General features: G+C 38.8%; 1 protein-coding gene and 1 long non-coding RNA gene across 5 annotated transcripts in view; both read right to left on the bottom strand.

Annotated features, from left to right (window-relative positions):
- Positions 1 to 23,214, bottom strand: part of DOCK4 (dedicator of cytokinesis 4) — a 434,929-nt gene that overhangs the window by 309,007 nt on the left and 102,708 nt on the right. The gene's annotated exons all lie outside the window — the stretch shown is intronic.
- Positions 14,115 to 18,571, bottom strand: LOC147583112 (uncharacterized). Its single transcript, XR_015245529.1, has 2 exons — positions 15,467 to 18,571; positions 14,115 to 15,236 (listed from the first exon to the last, which is right to left on the bottom strand). It is a non-coding gene; the product is annotated as an uncharacterized LOC147583112 (long non-coding RNA).

Genomic DNA, 23,214 nt, shown 5'->3' with positions numbered 1-23,214 from the left:
ACTTCTATAATTCTCTTATCTGTAAAATGGGGAAAATAGTATCTGCCAGTCTTTTGACTAGGATTAGTGCCCTTGTAAGCAGAAGCCAGAGAGCTAATGAGCTCTTTCCACTGTGTGAAGACATGGCAAGAGACAGCCTCTGTAAACCAGGAAGAGGGCTCTCACCAGGAACCTAACCATGCTGGCAAGCTGGTCTCAGTCCTCCAGCTCCCAGAACTGTGAGAAATAAATACTTGTCGTTTGAGCCACCCAGTCTATGGTAAGTGGTTATAGCAGCGTGAACTAAGACAAGGACATCATCATCACCACCACCACCACTGTCATCATCATCACCATCATCATCATCCATCATCATCATTAGTGGTGGGAGATGTGTGATGACAGAATCACGTGTGGGCTAGTGTCAGAGCACAGGTTAAGAGTAGCCACATTAGTGGGAGGAAGCAGAAAACTCCACGGGGAAAGAAATTACTTACTGGAAACAGTCAAACAGGCAAAGAAGAGGGAACAGGAAAAATAGCAAAGCAAAAATGGCAATTGCCTGAAGGCTTTTTTTTTTTTTTTTTTACTAGGAAGGGAGGAAGAGGATTTAGCTGGATGGTCCACATTTCTTTGAATTTTCTTTTGAGTAACTATTAATGCTTACCTCATGCAGACAAATACTTAAAGCACGGGGTAGAAGACGGTTCACTGCACTGAATTTCTTTCAACCAAACCAACAGGGCTTTGGGTTATATGACAAAGGAAAAAACTATTTTTTCTACAAAGTCATTTTGTTTTTGAAATGGTAACATTGGTCATGATGTGACTTTACCACAGCCCACAACGGTACCCTCCTCCTAAAATATCTGGCAATTTTGCTGGTATCTGACACTGGCAATGAACGCGATTGCTCTTACACAATTTTTTTCTATTGTCCTCAACCAGTATTATTTACTTCATCAGTACTATTTTGTTCTCGTTCGTTTTTATTTTCTTCCCCAAAAGTAGTTTGAAGTACCTTCAGGTCAAGAATTTCTACCTATTATATCTTCCGCAGCCCCTGCCTCACAGAACGTACTTACATATGTCAGAAAAATCAATAAATGTTGACTGAAGGGGAAATATAAGAATTCCTTAGCATCATTAAGGATAGTTTGAAATTTGCATGACCCTCCAAGATCTAAATTGTGAATCTTTATTATTCTCGCACCAAAAAGCAAAAAAAATTTAAAAAATGGTCATACTTCTATTATTTCTTTAACTGGAATCAACTCCAGAAGGATTCTAATTCACCAGGAATGTTAATACAAATTGTAAGAGCATTACATTCACAGAGTAGTCTTCAGTCTTCTCAAAGGAAATCAAGTAGTTCAAATTCTCTTAAATACTTTCTACACATAGAATGTATTTTTATTCACAATTACCTGCCAAATTCTTATCTTCATACTGGCATGTCCCTGCCCATAGCAGAAAAAACTACAAGTATGCTAACTTGAGGAAAATGCACTAGAAGCAGTATGTAATACAGACAGAAATAAACCTAGCGCGGAGTTCCCATCTGAATCCTGTCAAAGGAAGGGTCGAGACTCACCTCCGAAGTACTAGTTAAAAAGATTAGATTGATGAAAACCCAAATGACTCCTCTTTCTACATGTTTACAGTTTTAGTGGAATTCGACTCTCAGAATCTGAAGCAAATGCATACTTCTTCATCCTGCTCAACTTCCTTGATTATAAACCAATATGAAAATTAATTCCTGACTCATAACCTGCTACAACACCATTTAGTTATTTGGAATTTGAAATATCTTCCGTTTTCTTTCTCAAAGGCTCTAACAAAAGGGCTACCATCTTCATTTGCAAAGCTCTAATAAACCATAATAATTCTATACACTCAGGAACTACAAGGAGCTCATAAATTTATTACCTCTTTAGAAATTCTCGTGTGTGAAACAAACTATCTGTGACCAAATTACCAGCTTGAAAAATAATATAACAGTAGTAAGTCAGTCAACAGGCTATTTCTTTTTCATTGAATCTTTGCTAACACCTCCACAAGACATTACATATAATATATAGGCCATTATATATGCCCTTGCGATCCAGATCCCTTATCTGAAACCATGGGGCCAGATGCATTGTGTAATTCAGTATTTTCCAGGTTTCAAAAAGTAAGCTGGGTTAATCATCATGTTTTACTAACCTTCCCAGACAGATGTCCATTCAAGATCAATATTTCTGCAGCAACGTGTATGAATATTATTATCAGCAGGATAGATTAGCTTTTACTCTAAAATGAGTTACGAAAAGATTTAGATTTTAGACATTGGGAGATTTGGGGATAATAGATACATTAGATACAATTCCAATATCAAAAAGCTCATAGTCAAACACAGGGAAGATATTTAATTATCTCTCACGCTCAGTTAAAAAGTCATTATCATCTCAGCACCAGCTGGCTGGCTGCTGGATCCCAGGCACACAGGGACCCTGTTCTGAACTCGGCAAGAGCACCACCCTCTCCTCAGTCTGTTTCAATTCTGTAGTTGCTAAATTTTAATAACCTAGCCTCTCCCCTACAGCTGCAACCTTCCTGGTACTTCAGCGTTCTCCTCTCACCTTGTCAGTTTCCTTGGTAACACCTTTATACCTAGTTAACAATTCTTTACATGAAAGTATCACTGTTCAAATAACTAGTGTGGTGACTGTCCCTGATTACACTCTGGCTGATAAACTATCTACAACATGCTATAATAAATATGAGAACACAGACCATGTAATAAAATTCTAACGGTGGGGCCAAGGAAAGATACTAAAGAGCTAATAGTTGAATCAGGACCCCACATGACAAGAAAGAATTCACCCACTAGAAAAAAGGGGGAAAGGAACATTCTGGTAGAAAATACAGCAGACAACCACACAGAAAATGCAGAGCCTTCTCATGAAAAGAATTTTTGTAGGGGCGGAAAAGGAGGCCAACCTGGAATACAGGCTTTTGCTGTTACGAAGAAATGTTTTCTGTAGACAGTACAGAGTTACTGAAGACTCACATGCAGTTCCCTATTTGGGATGGAACAGCGCTGACGGTGGTGTAGTGGACAGCTTACAGGGGAAGTACAGAATAGAGGAGAACTTGGAGATCAGTAAGAAAGGTTAATACTAAGACAAAGTCTGTCCCCTAAAGATTTATATAATTTAATAGGAAATGCAGACACAGCTCACCAAATACTGTATCACTAAATATAACTGGTTCCCAAATTTGGCAGCAAACAATGGAATTTCAGCACACTCCAAAAAGTGGTATGACAACTTTAATTTCGGAACTAAAGATGTTCATTACAAAGTACTTCTACATAGATTCAACCACCCTCCTGCATACACACCCATCACCACAATGAAACTTTTGAGTACGTAAATGTTAGTGGGTCAAATCTTTGCCTTTATTAAAAACAAAAAGAAAGAAAGAAAGATCCCTAGAGAAATGAATAGTATACCAGGAATAAACTCTTCCAGTTCAAATGAAGTACCCAAATAAATGCAATGACTACTGATTTCTTAAGTTGATTTTCTTTGAACTCCTGGATAATACAATTTTTACTTACTCATATCCTTACATTATCGGTTATTTTATCTTCTTTCTGAAGCTAGATCATAAAATTACTTTGTCAAAGGGAAGTGTCACATGTGACACTTTTCCTATATTCTTCTACAATCTGTCACAGTGAGTAAAAATTCCTAAGGCATTTCTTGAATTATATGCCAAAAATACAGTATTCTTAGATATTCATTTAAGGAACTCTAGAACACATACTACATGAAACTATTTTGTTAGAACAGTTCGCAGTAACTTGAGGTGAACAGTGTGATTTATGTACTTTTATATCCCTTGGAAACAAACATAGCATCTCGTTCACATTATGTACATACCATACACTTGCTGATTTGAGCTAACTAGGGAAGAGAATGGAGGGTCTTTAAAATATTTTGAAATCAGATTCTTCATTAATTTAGGATCTGGAAAATCAGAGTTCATAAAGACAAACTAGACTTGGCAAAAATAGTTTACGTTTTTGGAACTCATTTTTATATTAAATAGGTTATTTAAAAAAAAAGATGAGGAAAGCTTAGGACACCTTGGCACCCTTCCACAGATTATTTGATGATCAGAGACATCTGGCTTTTTTGATTATTTACAGAAAATTCCACCCTAAGGCCCACTTGATATTTTCAAAATATGTTTTGCAATATTTGGCCATTCTCCAGGTGGCTGGTTTAATTCACATTTCCCCAAACACTCATCTTATTGGAGAGTTTGATTATTATTCCTGTATGATTACAAATGACCCTTAAATTCTAGGTAAAGTATGTTCGGTTTTATAAAACAAAATGTGATTATTTTTAATTCATTTTCCATTTAAAATTGAAGTTTAGAACTAACTGCTCATTCGGTCATAAGTCTAATTTCTCTGTCGAAAAATATAGGTAAAAGCTAAACATTATATACACGTTTTGTTTTTTTAGGAAAAAATACTACATTTAATTATGAGGTAACTAAATATAGTATTTCTTAAAGGTTGACAAGCACAAGTATTATTTCCATAGCATAAAACAAAGAGAGTCTCATTTGGAGATTCTTTTCCCCAAGGGATCTGTTAAACAGAAGTGTCAAGATGTGTATGTGAAGTAGTTGGGCATGTTGCCTATAGAAAAAATTTTTTTAGTTTATTTTTTTATTTTGAAAGAGAGAGAGAAGAGGAGAAAGAGACAGAGACGGAGAGAAAGAGAGAGAGAGAGAGAGACAGAACAAGCAGGGGAGGGGCTAAGACAGAGGGAAAAGGAGAGAATCCCAAGCAGGTTCCACACTCCACACAGAGCCCAATGAGGACTCAGTCTCACGATGGTGAGATCATGACGTGAGCCAAAATCGTGAGGCAGACCCTCAACTGACTGAGCCACCCAGGCACCCTGACATGTTTGATTTTATTCACTGTGAAGCCAAGATGAAAAAAAGGGAGAGACAAGTCAATGGGACGGGCAAAGAGCCAGTAAATGCCAACCAATATACAACAAATAAGATTAAGGTCGCTCAGTAGTCAGAAGTTCAAAACCCAAAAGCAATACGCTTTTCTGATTAAAGTAACTTTGGGGATAAATCTTTCCTCCATCCCCAACATGGCCAATTAAACAGTCATTTAAGTCATGCAAAAAGTGCAAATGGTACAGAGGTTGCTAAATATCTTACCAGCAAAAAAAACCAACATATTTGAGATCATTCAAAACATTAAGAACAAAAATGGAATAGTATTCACACCTACACAATGGGAAAAACAAATCATATAAAAGGAAACCAATTTAGAACTGTTTTCCTTTTATACTTCTGATACTATACACATATTTTAAATATTTACACAACCTAACATGTACTTTGAAAATATGTTGTTTATAAAACAGAATTATGAATCGTTTATACTTTGCGCTAAAGAATGATGGAATGAGTATTTAGAAAAAAATCTTTCATTAATAAATCACTTATAAGTGTTCCATAATGAATTGTGGTACCATGTATCATAGTAACATGTTTTAAATCATGGTGTGTAAGAGACTGCCTTCAAAGAGCACCTGTAATTTATTTATATATGTGTGTATATGTGTATTTTTTATCCTTCCAGCTATAGTATCAATGGATACATCCAGCAATGTAGTATCAATGCAACATTTTAGGCTGGATGTTGGTACTGGAAATCAATGACTAATACTTATAATTTTCTCCATAACGCTCTCAAATTTTTATCAAGTAGTATTCTTTTTAATACCTTTGGGAAATAACTGTAATCAATAAACTTAATGATGAAAGATAGTTAAAAACTGTCAAACAGACTGAGAATAAACGTTAATCACTTTGTGGTAGTTATTCATTAAAAGCATAAGCCAAAGTGAGTGAAATTATGACTATTATATTTATTGAGCACATCTACACAGACATTACACTAATTATTGATAATGTTGACAAATACAGAAAGCTGTTCTCTACTAATGGTATACTGAAAGACGATCAACTCATGACATAGAAGTGTGTTTGATCCTTCTTGAAATTTTAGGGCTTTCGGGTATATGAACATAATTTTATCTCTCTTCCAGTTTTAAGAGATGGTAGAAGATTCTTTCTCAGTTGATCTAACTCTGAGCTTTCCTTAAAAAAAAAAAAAAAAAAAGAGTGCCTTTTTTCTCACATTCTGTCCCCAGCTTATCTAATACCATTAGAGCTGCATATTTTCTATTTTTTTTTTAATGTTTATTTATTTGTGAGAGAGAGAGCGTGAGCAGGGGAAGTGCAGAGAGAGGGGGATAGAGGAAGTGGGCTCTGCCCTGATAGCAGAGAGCTCGACTCGGGGCTTGAACACAAGAGCTGCATATTTTCTTACATGAAATAGTAATGGTTTACAATTCTCCAGGTAAATACTTCTTCCTCTTATTAACTCATGGCTACTTTTATTATTAAGATCAAACTATTAGGAATAACAGTCTTACTACTTTGGGAGAAACTTAACAAGCACGAGCAGGGCACAGAACGACGTGGTGATTTAGGAATAATATACCTAACTAGGCAGGATCATTGTGGATTATCAAAGGAAGGTGATTTAAGAGTCCGTCAGGTTATAACGAAGAAAAATGCTATAACGTGGCTCCAACCTTCTTCCCTGAGACAAGATGGACAAATAGTACCTAACACACTGATATGACCCTATTGCCTGTCCACTTAAGCCAACTGAAAAGACACGCAGAGACTAGAAATGTCCAAGTAAGGACACACACAGGAAATACTTAGTCATACATGCACTTTCCTGCAGAGCTTGGATCTCTGTTCTAAGCACATACCATTACCATCATTATGTTTTATTCTATGACAAGATAGCAGGCGGGAAGAATGAGGTAAAATGAAATAATTTCTAAAAATTAAACAAATCCAAGTGAATTCCTATGCATTTGTTTAAAAAAAAAACTGCACAGAAACTGAAGAAGACTTGACTTGCTTGCATTTTGTTTAGATCAGGAACCTAGAAGTTTTACCTGAAGAAAAGCTCAATCTGTTAAAAGTACGTTTACCATCGCCCAAAAAGTACATTTACCACCAAATAATACAATAAAATAAAAATTCATATAATCCTGGGGCACAGCATCCAGTAAAAAGGCCATTAAAAATCCCAACGTACCCTACTTATAAATTATATTACACATAAAATGTACTTTTAAATTTGAGCCATAATACATTCAAGGGCACTGACAAACCACAGCTGGCCCAGAGCTGAACGAGGGTAGAAAGGAGTCCAGACACTTTGTCCTACAAGAAAGAAAAAAAGTTCAGTAGAAACTTTAAGACTACAAAAGAGAAAACACTTCAAGGGTTGACAAAGAGATGTGTCCTTGGTTAAGCTAATTAGCTTCCCTGTGCTTTAGTTTCCTAACTTATAACAAACAGAAATCATAAAAGTACCTATCTCAAAAGTCTGTCATGAAGATTAAATAAACTAAAACAAATACTGTAAGAGTGTCTGGCACATAAGTGATCTCAACAGGGGCTGGAGATCATTAGTAATACCATCCTTATTATTTTCTATAGCCTCCAGGGGGCAGAATTAGGAGCAGTGGGGAAATGGAGGTGAAGGAAAACAGATGACTGAATATTAACAATAAATCCTACTTTCCTATTTCTAGGATTCCTTACCTCTTTTTTAAGTCTAATTTAGTTGCACTGACTTCAGATAGGTCAGTTTTTAAACTCCTGGGCTTCCTTAGCTAATTAAAATTAAGTTTCTCCTTTTTAAAAAAAAAATACGTTATTTTAGTTATTTTGAGAGAGAGAATGAATAAGCAGGGAAGGGAGAGAGAGGGAGAGAGAGGGAGAGAGAGGGAGAGAGGGAGAGAGGGAGAGAGGAAGAGAGGGAGAGAGGGGGAGGGGGAGAGAGGGAGAGAGGGGGAGGGGGAGAGAGGGAGAGGGGGAGAGGGGGAGAGAGGGAGAGGGGGAGAGAGGGAGAGGGGGAGAGAAAGAATCCCAAGCAAGCTCCACACTGTCAACACAGAGCCCAATGCAGGGCTTGAACCCATGAACCATGAGATCATGACCTGAGACAAAACCAAGAATCTGACGCTTAACCAACTAAGCCACCCAGGCGCCCCTAATATTAAGTTTCTATCAGAAGAGCTAAAGTTAGACCAATTGATTTTCATACACATCATTTACATTTAAAAAATAACACTCTTAACTGACCTAACTGTGAATCAATAAACTTTCTTGAAAATGGGATTTCTGGATAAAATACAGAATGCCCAGTTATACACAGATTTCAGAAAAGTAACACAGAAGTTTTTAGTATAAGTACTCCTCAAACATTGCAGGGAACGGACTTATACACATTCTTTTTCATTGTTTATCTGAAATTAAAATTTAACTGGGTGTCCTGTACTTTTTATTTGCTAAATCTGGCAACTCTACTTCAAAGGGTAAATGTTAACAAAACTCAAAGGAACCGAAAATGCTTTTTTTTTTTTTTAAATAAATTTTTTGAGGTTCCTTTTCCACTTAGGATGTTTTCTAAGATCCATAAGGAAATGTTGCATATCTGCCACTTCGTGTTTAAAAGATGTTTCAGAAAATTTTGCTCCCTGACGCACCCTTCAGTCATCTCTCAGATTTCCTGTGCCAGCTTAGATTGCTCAAGAAGAAGTTACAATCAGCCACAGACTTGTGACAACTTGAAGGACCACCACGTCCCATTCGGCTGAAATGAAGACAGACCTTAGGGTAGACTTTTGTTTTCATCTCTGTTTGAAACAGATAACACAGTTCCTCTGTTCCAGGAATATTTACATAATGAATGTATCCAACTATTTGAGATGACCAGTGTCCCAGAACACACCTTCCGTCATTTTCCTCAGGCTCCACAAAGTCCACGATCACCTGAAAACTATAAACTAGGAACTGGTGCAGATAGTGAGGGATTTTGAGGTTTCAACGTTTATATTTACGTCATTAAAAACTTACACTGTATGGTTGATAGAGTGTGAGAAACGACAAGGCAGATTTAAGTCACTGTTCTAGCTGCTGTTCAACAATATTGAAGAAACTGTAACAGGACACAAATGACCACTGTGGTAGGTTTCTGGAGGGTCTGCCACTAACAGAAATGCCGAGACATGAAGGGGAATGGTGGTGTCATCAACAGCCTTTGCAAGAAGAACTGAAACAGGAAGAACCCTGCGTCAGGGAGGAATGAAGTCCGGCGGACAGTTCAAGGAAGCAGTGAGGTTTGAAGAGCTTCACCGAATGTGGGCAGGCTGTACTACATGACTCAATTTCCACATGACCACTACTTCTCAGGAATGTAGGGAACAAACAAGACAACCCCTGTGAAAATATTCTGCACACTGTGAAATCTTTAGGAGATGCTGGTCATTGTGGTCATGAATCAAGATGGCCTGGATCCAGGGCTCAGCGTGAGGGCAGAGTCCTCCAGGGAAGTCTGAGATGCAAAGTGCCCCCAGGAGTATTCATTATGCCCTGCACAACAGACCAGGTAGACAAATAAAGGACATCAAAGCTTGACCCTAACATGGGGCTCTTCCAGACAGCCCGCTTGAGGGAAGTCATTTTATCTGGCTGATCTCCGAGACTTATTTTTATCCTTTTCTTATTGTATATATATTTTATCAGCTACCTCAAATGTTTTGTAGACCCTAACAGAAACAAACAAATCTTCAGAGCTCCATTTCCTAACGCCGTAAGCACTCTTCACACAGCTGATGTTTAGTACATGTGTATTAAATACATAACTAATGGCTGTTTTCTTTAAGGGGTCAAAAGAAAGATGCTAATTGAACTTGGGCCTTGAGAAGGAAAGGAGGAAAAACTATCTAAGGTACCCTAGTTCCAAATGCCAAGACGAAAGGAGGCAGATTACAGAGCAATGGGGCACTCAGCATTGTGCTCACAAGTACAGGCTCCACAGGAAGATGGACTTGGCTTGGAGCCCTTGCTGCCTCTCTTACCAGCCATGTAACAAATAGGGCAAATTGGTGATCCTCCCTGGGTTTCAGAATCCTCATGTGTCAAATGGGTATCCTAACAACACCTATTGCAGAGGGACGTGGGAATTAAATGAAATTATACATGGAGACTTTATGGCATGTCTCTGGCATGAAATAAACACTCAATAAATAGTAGCAGGAAGGAGCAATAATAGCACTAGGAATGAAATACAGAAACATGAAAAACTTCTTTTAAAAACCTACTTCATGACTGAAGTGAGAGGAAATCTAGGCTAATGGAACCATGCTTTGTGAAATGGGAAATACATCATGTCTGACCCTGAAATTCTCATCAATTATACTAGTATCAGTAGCAGGAATAACAGTCACCACTACACCTTCATCTGTGGTCCAGAAGATCAAGAACATGCCAGGTAAGGAAGCTGATAATTCATCAGGAAAGTCAAGGGGAAAGGAAGAATGTGTAGAAATATGGGTGGTGAGCTCTGTGGTACAAAAGCTACTTTTTCCTCCCCCTACTGGGAGATGACAGAACTGGAAATCCCTCAGCAGGCTGGCATCTCCCATTGAATCAAACATCATAACTGTAGTTTATTACAAAATTGGTTTTCCTTCCTTGTAAGAGACTGGAAAATCCTGCCAAGAATGTATTGTTAAATTAAACATTTAACTAATGGAGATGGGAAGGCACTTAAGGATAGTAGCAACTCCACCTCTCTCTCCTACTCGTAGATTAGATACATTTAGCACATTTAAGGCTCTGAATAAAAAAATAAATAAATAATAAAAAGGAGAGAGAGAGAGAAGGGAGAGAAAAATACTAACCACCATATCACTTCCTGAGACATTTCAAATTAAAAGCAACTATCTGACATTAGCAGTGTTTTTCATGCATCTGAAAAATAAATAATTTTGTAAACACGGTAAAAATCCTGCTCAGGTGATTTAGTTAGAAATAAATTTGAATTAAGGAAATAACATTTATTGTGAAATTTATTTAAATAAAAACCACTTTGTTACTTTCAATTCATTATGGAAATTGTCAATTTGAAGTCCACTGGGTCTGCTTTGTGAACAGATTAAGCACACTTCAAATTAGTACCAATTATAATTAGCATTGATTATATACCAAAATAAATGTTCTAATTCTTATGATGCACTTTTTTTTATAGGTTCATAACACTAATCTTTTTAATAAACCCTTTCTCCATCCACTGCACTAAGGTAGATTTCAAAGTAGCTTAGGCAGAATGATTAGGAATTAGAACTTTATATTAACAAAACTGTAAAGTATTTGAAAATAACTGTATTTGATATGTGAATACCCCCACAACTGTCTCTGGCTTTCATATCTATCATCTCCCCTGGTTTCATTTACAAGCACCCAGAGATTAAGTCATTGGACCCTGGAAGTTCTGTGAGCTGGTTGAAGATAAAAGATTAGAATCTGACAATTCTTGACTTACTAGTGTACTACATGACCTAGTTACTATGACAAATGGAATTAACTTCTATTTCCTAGAGGTTTACATTTAGATGCTAAGTTAACCCCTTACTCACAGAAGTCAAATTCCTGGGGACAGTAGGGATCCTTTTTGAGACTAACTGTACAGAGAAAAGTAAAGAAAAAGGTTACCAAGTTTCCAAACATCCAGGAAAATGTTTCAATTCCCAAAAGAAGGCCTCAAATCCTCATGCAAAGTTTATTTCTCCTTACATAAATATGATTCTTAAAAAACTTGGTTATCTGTGTACAGAATAAACAGGTTGAAAGGTAGGATTTATGGCAGAGTTTTCAAAGGTAAAATGTAATAACTATATATAACATCAAACCATGTTAGGTGATCGTACCAATGACCCTGGTTATTATGATAAATTAGATTACTGATTGGCAAAGTTTTTCCCTCTCCACCTTCATGAAAGGGGTATTCTTTCCCTGATCCACTGATGTTAAGCTCAGTAACTGACTTACTTTGACCAATGGAATCAAATCCAGATGTGACACAAGCACCGCTGGGCTAGCCCTCTTGTATCTCTGCTGTCGCCATCAGAAACGCTTCCCTTGGTTTGCTGCCCCTTCACGTTGGGCCCCAGAAGTATTTGTGGAATAGACCTAAGTCTACTCCACAGGGAGGACCCAAGCCCACGTAGGCATGCAACATTGCCTAGGTCACTCCCAGCCACTTTAAGCCTTGTGTCTTTTTCATACATCCCACCAGTCTTTGAAAAGTAAGGTATGGCTTTTTAATCTCTAATTTTGTTTACTGATTTCTGAAGGGTTTTTGAAATTGCTCTGTGAGCATCCTGATGGTTTGATTATATGTAAGCATTGGGAGTTAAGAAGGAGTCATGAAGTATTTCTTTAAATGTTACCATGTTAGATATCTTCCATTTGAGGAGAAAAGATTGGAAGATGGCTTTGTGGTAATATCTACATGGCAATTTCTGACGTCACAAAGAAGATATTAGACGTATTTTTTCACGGTATAGGATACGAGCAAGAGAACTGGTCTGGAGTAAGACAGCCTGCCTCCAAATCCCTGCCTGAACACTATGGCTTTGTCAGGCTACTCATGCTGGTTATGTTTTAGCTTCTTCATTCTCTCAAGTGTATAAGGGGTGCCTGGGGGGCTCAGTCAGTTGAGTGTCTAACTCTTGATTTATGTTCAAGTTATGATCTCATGGTTTGTGGGATCAAGCCCCGTGTTGGGCTCTGTGCTGAGCGTGGGGCCTGCTTGGGATTCTCTCTCTCTCTCTCTCTCTCTCTCTCTCTCCCCCTCTCCCTCTCCCTCTTTCTCTCCCTCTCCAGCTCCTGCATGTGCACTCTCTCAAATAAATAAACATAAAAAAATAAAGTGCATATGGTAATAATACATACTTCTTGGGTTATCACTTGAAATGATAATGGTGAAATACTCAGCACAAAGCCTGCCACACATGGGAAGTGTTTCCTAAGTGGTAGAATAAAATGGTAGCAAGTCATGTCCCTGGGATTTGACATTCATTCTGAATTTGTTACTTCACTCTGTGCAGACATAAAGGAGGGTTTTCTATGAAAATGAGGATTTTCTTTCATTTTCATTATTCAGGTCTTGAAATTTCCTGCACTGGTTTATTTGTGGGATGTGAAGAAAACATGTTCTCAGCCCACAGCATCATGTGACCGTTTCTTACTGCTAGTCAGCAGTGTGAAACCTGATGAACGTGTATTAACTCAGGGTCTGGTACAACTGTTCAGCGAAGCTAAGCAGACTTTATTTAAAGAAAGTGCTTGTTCTCTTCTTCTGGACACACAACTCATAAGAACTATGCATCACACTGTTAATAGCGGTTTGGGGATATTTTCCATATAAATGAATTTTCCAGTCAGTTGAAAGTTAATCTTTTCAAATGCTAAACTTCAAAATATTTTCATAGCTTATGACAGAAATTTTATTCAAAGTGTAACTGCCTTAAACAGAGGCAATTTAAACATCTCTAACTTTTTCTTTATGACTGCATCAGTCGGCTGTTGCTATATAACATACCATCCCATAACCCAGTGGCTTCAAATAATTTTTATTCATTTTCATTCTCTAGGATGCTGATTGGGAGCGTCCTAGGCAATGTTGCATGCCTACGTGGGCTTGGATCCTCCCTGTAGACTTAGGTCTATTCCACAAATACTTCTTCTGGGGCCCAATGTGAAGGGGCAGCAAACCAAGGGAAGCGTTTCTGATGGCGGCAGCAGAGATACAAGAGGGCTAGCCCAGCAGTGCTTGTATCACATCTGGATTTGATTCCACTGGTCAAAGTAAGTCAGTTACCGAGCCTAACATCAGTGAAGCAGGGAACCACTTTTTTTTGTTTGTTTGTTTATTTAGTTATTTATTTTGAGGGGCGCCTGGGTGGCTCAGTCGGTTGAGCGTCCAACTTCAGCTCAGGTCACGATCTCGCGGTCCCTGAGTTCGAGCCCCGCGTCGGGCTCTGGGCTGATGGCTCAGAGCCTGGAGCCTGCTTCTGTTTCTGTGTCTCCCTCTCTCTCTGTCCCTCCCCTGTTCATGCTCTGTCTCTCTCTGTCTCAAAAATAAATAAACGTTAAAAAAAAAATAGTTATTTATTTTGAGAGAGAGACTGATCATGAGCAGGAGAGGGGCAAAGAGAGAAGGAGAGACAGAATCCCAAGCAGGCTCTGTGCTGTCAGCACAGAGCCGGACACGGGGCTTGATCTCACAAACCATGAGATCATGACCTGAGCCGAAATCAAGAGTTGGGCGCTCATCCAACTGAGCCACCCAGGTGCCCCCTGATCTTGTGTATCTTGAGTATCTTGAGTAAACCCACTCCAAGAGGGGCAGCCACAACAGGTCCTTGTTGAAGGAAGGTAAAAGTGAACAGTACCACTGAAGAGATCTTCTTGCCAAAGGAATAAAGAAACAAACAAGCCTGAATCTAATTACATCTCTAGATCAAATATCCAATCTACAGGTTCTAGAGGAACAGGTGAAAGACCGCAAGAGCCATCAGCAATAAAACACATCTGAACCTACAAGTGAGTTCATTTTGTCAACAAGCCAATGGCATGGGGGTGGGGGTGGGAAACAGCAGCAGGGGAGGGAAGGACAATAATAAAAGACCTAAGAGACCCAATAATCATTGCAAAATGTGAACTGTGTTTAAATCCTAAATTGGAGCCAGGCAGGGAACATCATCTATAAAACACATCTGTGGGATCACCAGAAATATGGACTAGCTGTTAATACTAACTCTTGAAGTAACTGTTGATTATGTTAGGTGTAATGATTAAATGATAATTAGTTTTTAAAAATAGTCCTGGGGATGCGTGGGTGGCTCCGTCAGTTAAGCATCCGACTTTGGCTCAGGTCATGATATCACATTTCACGAGTTCGAGTCCCACGTTGGGCTCTGTGCTGACAGCTCAGAGTCTGGCACCTGATTCTGTGTCTCCCTCTCTCTCTGCCCCTCTCTCAAAAATAAATAAACATTAAAAAAATTTTAAATAGTCCTTCTCAGTTAGAAATGCATAGTGAAGAATTTTGAGGTAAAATGACATCATATCTAGGATTTGCCTTAAAATTCTCCAGAAAAACACAAAAAAATGACATCATATCTAGGATGCGCCTTAAAATTCTCCAGAAACAGGAAAAGATAAAAAAAGGTAGACAAAATATGTATAATTCTGAATTTAAAATTCATGTTTATCTTGTCTCTCTTTTCTTTTTATTTTTAAAATTATAGTTTTGGGGCGCCTGGGTGGCGCAGTCGGTTGAGCATCCGACTTCAGCCAGGTCATGATCTCGCGGTCCGTGAGTTCGAGCCCCGCGTCGGGCTCTGGGCTGATGGCTCAGAGCCTGGAGCCTGTTTCCGATTCTGTGTCTCCCTCTCTCTCTGCCCCTCCCCCATTCATGCTCTGTCTCTCTCTGTCCCAAAAATAAATAAACGTTGAAAAAAAAAAAATTTTAAATTATAGTTTTGTATTAAATAAGTAAGTTTGAGGGAAGTTGTGTTTTCTACAATATCAGTCAATGAAACAGAATTTTAAAAAATGGAACTGAGAGCACTAAAATTCATTCATTCAATAGTCATTCAATCGTTGTTTCTCCTTACCAAAGTCAAGGCTGTGGGGATGCAGCAGTGTTAACACACACAGGTCCCTCTTGTTAAAACAGTGGTTGCCCCAAATCTGGCAAATGCCAGCTTCCCCATTAGAATCAGGAATAAGGATGTGGTAACAGGCGCAATCTCCCCAATCAACGCTGGCACATAAAATGTCAATAAAACCCAGCTCCAGAGTCACAGGTAACTGACCCTGACAGCGTTTATGCTGAACCCAGGCCATCCTGCCCAACCTCATTAAATGTTAAGTGTGAAGCACATGAAGGTTAAATATCATTCAAAGATAAGAATGGTGTTTTGTCACAGTTTATGTGGTCAACAGCACCGGGAAAGGGAAACCGAAAGCCCTCAGGAGGACTGGAACATTCCACCACTATCGCCACCACCCCTGGAGAAAAAAAAATCCCGAAAGGACACGATTTCAATGAATTAACAATGCAAGCTAAACCCTGGGCAAGAAGGAAGAAAAATCAGACAAATAAAGAGGAAACCCTCAGGATTCTCAGTTCTACATTCTGTGGTGCAGACAGGCAGCTCACCACACCAGGGTTCTGGTAAGCTATTTCATCTTTTGAGTTCCAAGATGCCAGTTTAGACGATGTCAGTTTCCAGCATCAATCCCTCTTTTCAATGGCAAATTTCCACCCATTGAGATCATTCAGTTTCCTACCTCCAAGGTCTGTGTTAAAAGAGGCAGGATGATATCCTCATGGTTAACATCACACAATGCGGACCTGGATGGCCGAAGACTATCCTGGCTCTGCTAATGAGATGCTCTGTGACCTTAGGAAGATTCCTTAACCTCTCTCAGTTTCTACATCTATAAAATGGGAATAATACCAGTGTCTACCACATAGGGTAACTGAAAGGATTAAACATAGTAATGCAATTAAAGAGCTTACAATGATACTTAGTAAGTGCTCAATAGTGCTTTTTAAACATTTTCAATGTAAAAGACACACTTGCTTCTAAAAAAAAGAATACAGAACATCTCAATTTTTATGCTGTTACACATTAAAAGGATATTTGGGGGGATATAATGAGTTAAATAAAATATGATCAGAATTAATTTCATCTTTTTTACTTTTATGACTTTTGGTAACTTTTTAGTGTGGCTACCAGAAAATTTAAAACTGGGGCGCCTGGGTGGTTCAGTCGGTTAAGCATCTGACTTCGACTCAGGTCATGATCTCATGGCTTGTGAGTTTGAGCCCTGCATGGGGCTGTGCTGGCAGCTCAGAGCCTGGAGCCTGCCTCAGATTCTGTGTCTCTCTCTGCCCCAACCCCACTCACACACTGTCTCTGTCTCTCTCAAAAATAAATAAACATTAAAAAAATTTTTTTCTGATAATATGTGTGACTGGCCTATTGGACAGGGCTGCTCTAGTAGGATGATCTTTGGAACCTGAGATCCATCACTTTTCCTCCTTTCCAGAGCTGTAGATTAGATTTACTTGAATTTCACACCCATGCTACAGATGATCAATAGGGCAATCTCCACACCTGCCGACTCTCCAGCCCTGAAGAAAGCAGAAGAGATTCACAAGGGTGTTTCTCCGGTCCTTCATCACCTGGAGAAGACGACTATACCCATTTAAGCCCACCATTAACAATACACAGCCTCCTGAGATTGGAAACAAATAAGAGTGCCTAAATAACACCCAAAAGCCTCCCTGTGCCTTCGCAAGGCATCAAGAACCAAAAAGCATCAAAGCTGTAAAGTCCATTTCCTAAGCTTATTGTCTCTTTCAGAGTATCAGTGGAGCAACCTATTCAACCTACCTGTCTCCCTTTCTGACCGCCTCCGCCAGCCGCATTGCATTCTGTCTCAGCTGTGCTGTTCTGACTCTCACAATAACCCAACACGCAGGGGAGCACTCCACAAGCTGACTGCTGAAGGTTGTTGTGTGTCATCAAGAGAGGCAAGGCCCACTTTCAGGTCTGCTCACACGACATCCGCACCAAGACCGCTTGTGCAATAACTCTGTTTAATGGATAAAGACGCCAGGGGCTGCATGAACTATTTCTTGCCTAACACACTATCCGTATTCACATTCTGCCTCCTCTTCATCCACTACAGCGTATATGCATGTTACACTGGTCTGTGATTTATGGTCTACCATGTAGGAAGCACTATTCTAGGGTTTTCACATTTCATTTTTTAATCCCCTCAACAACGCTCTGAGATATTTTACACTTTCCAACTGATAAAGATGTTGAAATCCAATTATGTGCCTACAAAACAGCTCTCTGCAGATCTGACATGTGCACACTTTTGATGTCAAGGATCCCAGAACTCTACCCAAGGGAGTGACAGCCTCACTCCACCTAAACAAGAAGAACCTGGGCTCCAGCTTGTCCTTGGACCTGCACAAGGACTTTGGGCCCCAACCGTTGAGTCTCTTGCAAACAACATCTGAAAGCATGTCAAGTGAGAAACAGTTTCTCCAAAGGCTACTGCACTGTGAAACAGCTAAAGATGACCCTGCCTCAAAAAGACCACAATTTGCATTAAACTTCACTGCCTTTTCTTTTTTAACATGCCCAACAGGCAGCAGTGGATCAGAAAGCCATAATCACTATTCTACTTTTGAAATTGCACTGTCCTCCTTCCCCAAGAAGATGGAATAACATACACAGACAGCAGGCTCCGGGCACCAGTAAATTACACCCCCACACGCCTCAGGATGTCAGAGAGGTACTGCTCTCTCAGTAAGCGTTTGGGAGAAGCTGGGATAGAATGCTGAAATCCCTACCAGCCTAGAAATTCAGTGTCCTGAGGAATCAAACTCCAGTTTAATGACAAAGGATTCACCATTTCTATCTTTTCACATATTGACATTATTATGGAAGATTGGGCACATGCAGAGATAATTACAACAGAGGACAGAAAAGAAAATAAGCCAAACGTGGTGAAGGCATGTTCCTGCATTCTTTTTTTTTTTTTTAATTTTTTTTTTTTTAACGTTTATTTATTTTTGAGACAGAGAGAGACAGAGCATGAACAGGGGAGGGTCAGAGAGAGAGGGAGACACAGAATTTGAAACAGGCTCCAGGCTCTGAGTGGTCAGCACAGAGCCCGATGCGGGGCTCGAACTCACAGACCGTGAGATCATGACCTGAGCCGAAGTCGGACGCTTAACCGACTGAGCCACCCAGGTGCCCCAGTTCCTGCATTCTTAAACAGGCAGAGAGTTACATTGCTGTTTCAAAGGATGTAAGTGGGTACAATATTATCCAGGAGTTGCTTAATGGTCACCTGGTCATAAATAAACATTAAGCAGTTCTGATCATATATGCTTTCTCTCAAAGCCCCCTTCCACCTCCTACTCCTCACAAATCACTGTTCTTACTAACACTGTGATGAATTCTCTCCAGGCAATGAACTTGTTAAAATTTTCACTTAAGCTGGTCTACAAATCATCATTAATCTTCACAGAAATAACCTACCACTTAATATTACAGATTAAAAGTCGTCATACATTTCAGAATGCCTGGGTGGCTCAGTCGGTTAAGAATCCAACTTTGGCTCAGGTCATGATCTCATGGTTTATGGGTTCGAGCCCCTTGTCCAGCTCTGTGCTGAAAGCTCAGAGCCTGGAGATTGCTTCAGATTCTGTGTCTCCCTCTCTCTGCCCTCCCCCACTCACAATCTCAATCTCTCTCTCAAATAAATAAACATTAAAAAATAAATAAAAATAAATAAAAGTCATCACACATTTCAAAAGAGGAAAGAAACATTATATGAATGTTTCCACTTTGGACTCCAGCAGTAGTCATCTCCTGACTGATTCATGTGGACCAATAATTTTAAGAAGCAAGTGTATTTTCTGTGTTTAAACATCGCCGCAGTAGAACTGGTAGCTTGCAAAGATGCTTTTTGTTTTAAATGACAAACACGGTAGAAGCAAACCTGCCGTTCTTAAGGAAACTCTTATTACTATAATATATCACCTCCAAGACTAGTACAAAAAATCCAGTGACTTTGACCCTAATTTTTAAGGAACAGAATCTCCTATACCCACCTAGTATGAAATAAGCTTTATAAAGCTGGTCTTAAAAAAAAAAAAAAAAAAATTAATGGCTCCGGGAATATACAGAAAAATAAAAAACACAGAACCATCAAAAATGGTTATTTTTGAAATTTAAAAACTATAAATTCAGTTTCTACCTTAGAAAAACATACTGTACTCACAGTGCGGAGCTGCTTGGGATTCTCCCTCTCCCTCTTTCTGCCCCTTCCCAGCTTGTTGTGTCTCTTTCCTTGTCAAAATAAATAAATACACATTAAAAAAAAAAAAAAAAGACTTGGCACAAAAACAGACACATAGATCAATGGAATAGAATAGAAACCCCAGAACTAGACCCACAAACGTATGGCCAACTCATCTTTGACAAAGCAGGAAAGAACATCCAATGGAGAAAAGACAGTCTCTTTAACAAATGGTGCTGGGAGAACTGGACAGCAACATGCAGAAGGTTGAAACTAGACCACTTTCTCACACCATTCACAAAAATAAACTCAAAATGGATAAAGGACCTGAATGTGAGACAGGAAACCATCAAAACCTTAGAGGAGAAAGCAGGAAAAGACCTCTCTGACCTCAGCCGTAGCAATCTCTTACTCGACACATCCCCAAAGGCAAGGGAATTAAAAGCAAAAGTGAATTCCTGGGACCTTATGAAGATAAAAAGCTTCTGCACAGCAAAGGAAACAACCAACAAAACTAAAAGGCAACCAACGGAATGGGAAAAGATATTTGCAAATGACATATCGGACAAAAGGCTAGTATCCAAAATCTATAAAGAGCTCACCAAACTCCACACCCGAAAAACAAATAATCCAGTGAAGAAACGGGCAGAAAACATGAATAGACACTTCTCTAAAGAAGACATCCGGATGGCCAACAGGCACATGAAAAGATGTTCAGCATCGCTCCTTATCAGGGAAATACAAATCAAAACCACACTCAGGTATCACCTCACGCCAGTCAGAGTGGCCAAAATGAACAAATCAGGAGACTATAGATGCTGGAGAGGATGTGGAGAAACGGGAACCCTCTTGCACTGTTGGTGGGAATGCAAATTGGTGCAGCCGCTCTGGAAAGCAGTGTGGAGGTTCCTCAGAAAATTAAAAATAGACCTACCCTACGACCCAGCAATAGCACTGCTAGGAAATTATCCAAGGGATACAGGAGTACTGATGCAGAGGGGCACTTGTACCCCAATGTTCATAGCAGCACTCTCAACAATAGCCAAATTATGGAAAGAGCCTAAATGTCCATCAACTGATGAATGGATAAAGAAATTGTGGTTTATATACACAATGGAGTACTACGTGGCAATGAGAAAAAATGAAATATGGCCTTTTGTAGCAACATGGATGGAACTGGAGAGTGTGATGCTAAGTGAAATAAGCCATACAGAGAAAGACAGATACCATATGGTTTCACTCTTATGTGGATCCTGAGAAACTTAACAGGAACCCATGGGGGAGGGGAAGAAAAAAAAAAAAAAGAGGTTAGAGTGGGAGAGAGCCAAAGCATAAGAGACTGTTAAAAACTGAGAACAAACTGAGGGTTGAGGGGGGTGGGAGGGAGGAGAGGGTGGGTGATGGGTATTGAGGAGGGCACCTTTTGGGATGAGCACTGGGTGTTGTATGGAAACCAATTTGACAATAAATTTCATATATAAAAATAAATAAATTATAAATAAAAAAATAAAAAATAAAAAAATAAAAAAAATAAAAAAAAAGACTGTTTCATTTACCTGAAGTAGGTAGAAAAACATACTGAAATATTGGCAACTGACTGGGAAATATTTATATAAAAATATACATCAACAGGTTCTTTTAAAAGCGTATTTATGCCATCTTCCTGTAAAATAAGTGTAATTCATTTACTTCCACTAAAATAATTTTCTCCTTGAATGACATTAGTTTGTTATAGGTTAAATTAATAGTTATCACAAGGGGGAAAAATACAAAATTATCAGATCAAGGCTCAGGAATGAGCCACAGGGCATTTTCTTCTGTGACGCAGTGACAAGTTAAATAGATGAAGGCAGAGATGAGAAATAAAACTCCATCTCAGCGAGGTCCATTCCTCCTCAACTGAGAACCATATCAGATGAAGATAGTTTTAGGTCAAAACATCTTCCAAAGATGCTGAGTTGACACCTGGGAAATCTCTAATCTTTATCTGTTTTACAGCTTAGAAAAGGACACTTTGTAAATGAGACCAGCTTAGTTGTAGCTAACTTGAAAGAAACCAAAACACAACAACTGTCTATTAAAATAAAACGTGTATGTAAGGATTAAAAAATGTGTAGGATAGAAAATGGCAGATTCAGCAACAAACAAAGTTCTGAAACTGAAAAATCACCAACTCTTCACTGTGTATTTCAATGATCTTAACAGGAACTTTACTGTGAACTTTTTACAGCTAAAGAATAATTTGCAATTCTGAAAAAAAAAATCCTTCTACTTACTGTTGATCGGGATTCCAATTGTATAGGACAGAATTTAGTCCTATCTTATATAGAGCATGGGCAAGTTGGAATCAAAGAAGGCAACACAATAAGCTAGGAGAATTATATTGAATTATCCAGAAATGGACAAAGACTTGCAGTCACGAAAGGAATATAAAAGGCTTAGGAGAGAAGCAATGTGGGAAGGTAAGGGATTTCAACTGCTATAAGAAATACTTAGTTTAGACTTACTTTAAAATCAAAGGAGAAATGGTGAATAGGACAAAAAGGGAGTCAAACCTCAACATTTTAATCTCTTAAGAGACAGAATATGTAAGTATGTGACCCAAGACATTTCTTGCAATTATGTGGCTCTATGAATCCCATGGATGGAGAATTCAGCCAACAGTTCACAGAAGTCCTTTTTTTCTCCTAACTGTTGCAGTAGTAACTCCAACAACAAATGGCCTCATTCTTTCTAAAACATGCATAATAATTTGAAATACTTTTATAAAGTTCACTGCTATAGAGAGGGACAAAATAAATCCAAGAAATTTTAAGAAACAAACCATGAAACAAGATTGAACAAGCAAGTTTCATGAATTTAGGTGTATCCAGAAGTGAAAATGCATGGGTATAATTAGGTTTCTCTAAGGCAAGTTCTACAATTAAATAAAATTATGTCTCTGTATGTGTAATTGGAGGGTGGCATTCTCTTATCCATCACATGTGTATCATGTACTAATTCTCTCAACTGATTATGTGGCTCTAGAAATTGGGATCACTCTTCACTTGCCTCTTTGTCACAACACCAAGCATTGCCTTATATACAGTTGGTATTCAATAAATAAATAAATGTTTATTCAGACACAAGCAATTCTAATGCTTTTGAATTCCACTCAGTAGCCACGACAACATTAAATTGTTAGTGAGGTACTCTAGACTGAATGAGATTTGGTGCTGGCCAAACCCAAAGACCAAGATGTAGCTGATTAGTAAAGTACCAGTGAGAAGACCAAGAAAGACCTAAGACATGCCAGCACAGAGATGAGCAACTGAACATTCCCAATGGACCACAGGGCATAGCATTGTGGAATGCATGAAC

The sequence above is a fragment of the Puma concolor genome, chromosome A2 (genome assembly GCF_028749965.1).
Source record: "Puma concolor isolate L17-30 chromosome A2, mPumCon1.1.hap2, whole genome shotgun sequence".
Lineage (NCBI taxonomy): Eukaryota > Metazoa > Chordata > Mammalia > Carnivora > Felidae > Puma > Puma concolor.
The sequence above is the reverse complement of the archived record's forward strand: the minus strand, read 5'-3'. Positions and strand labels throughout refer to the sequence as shown.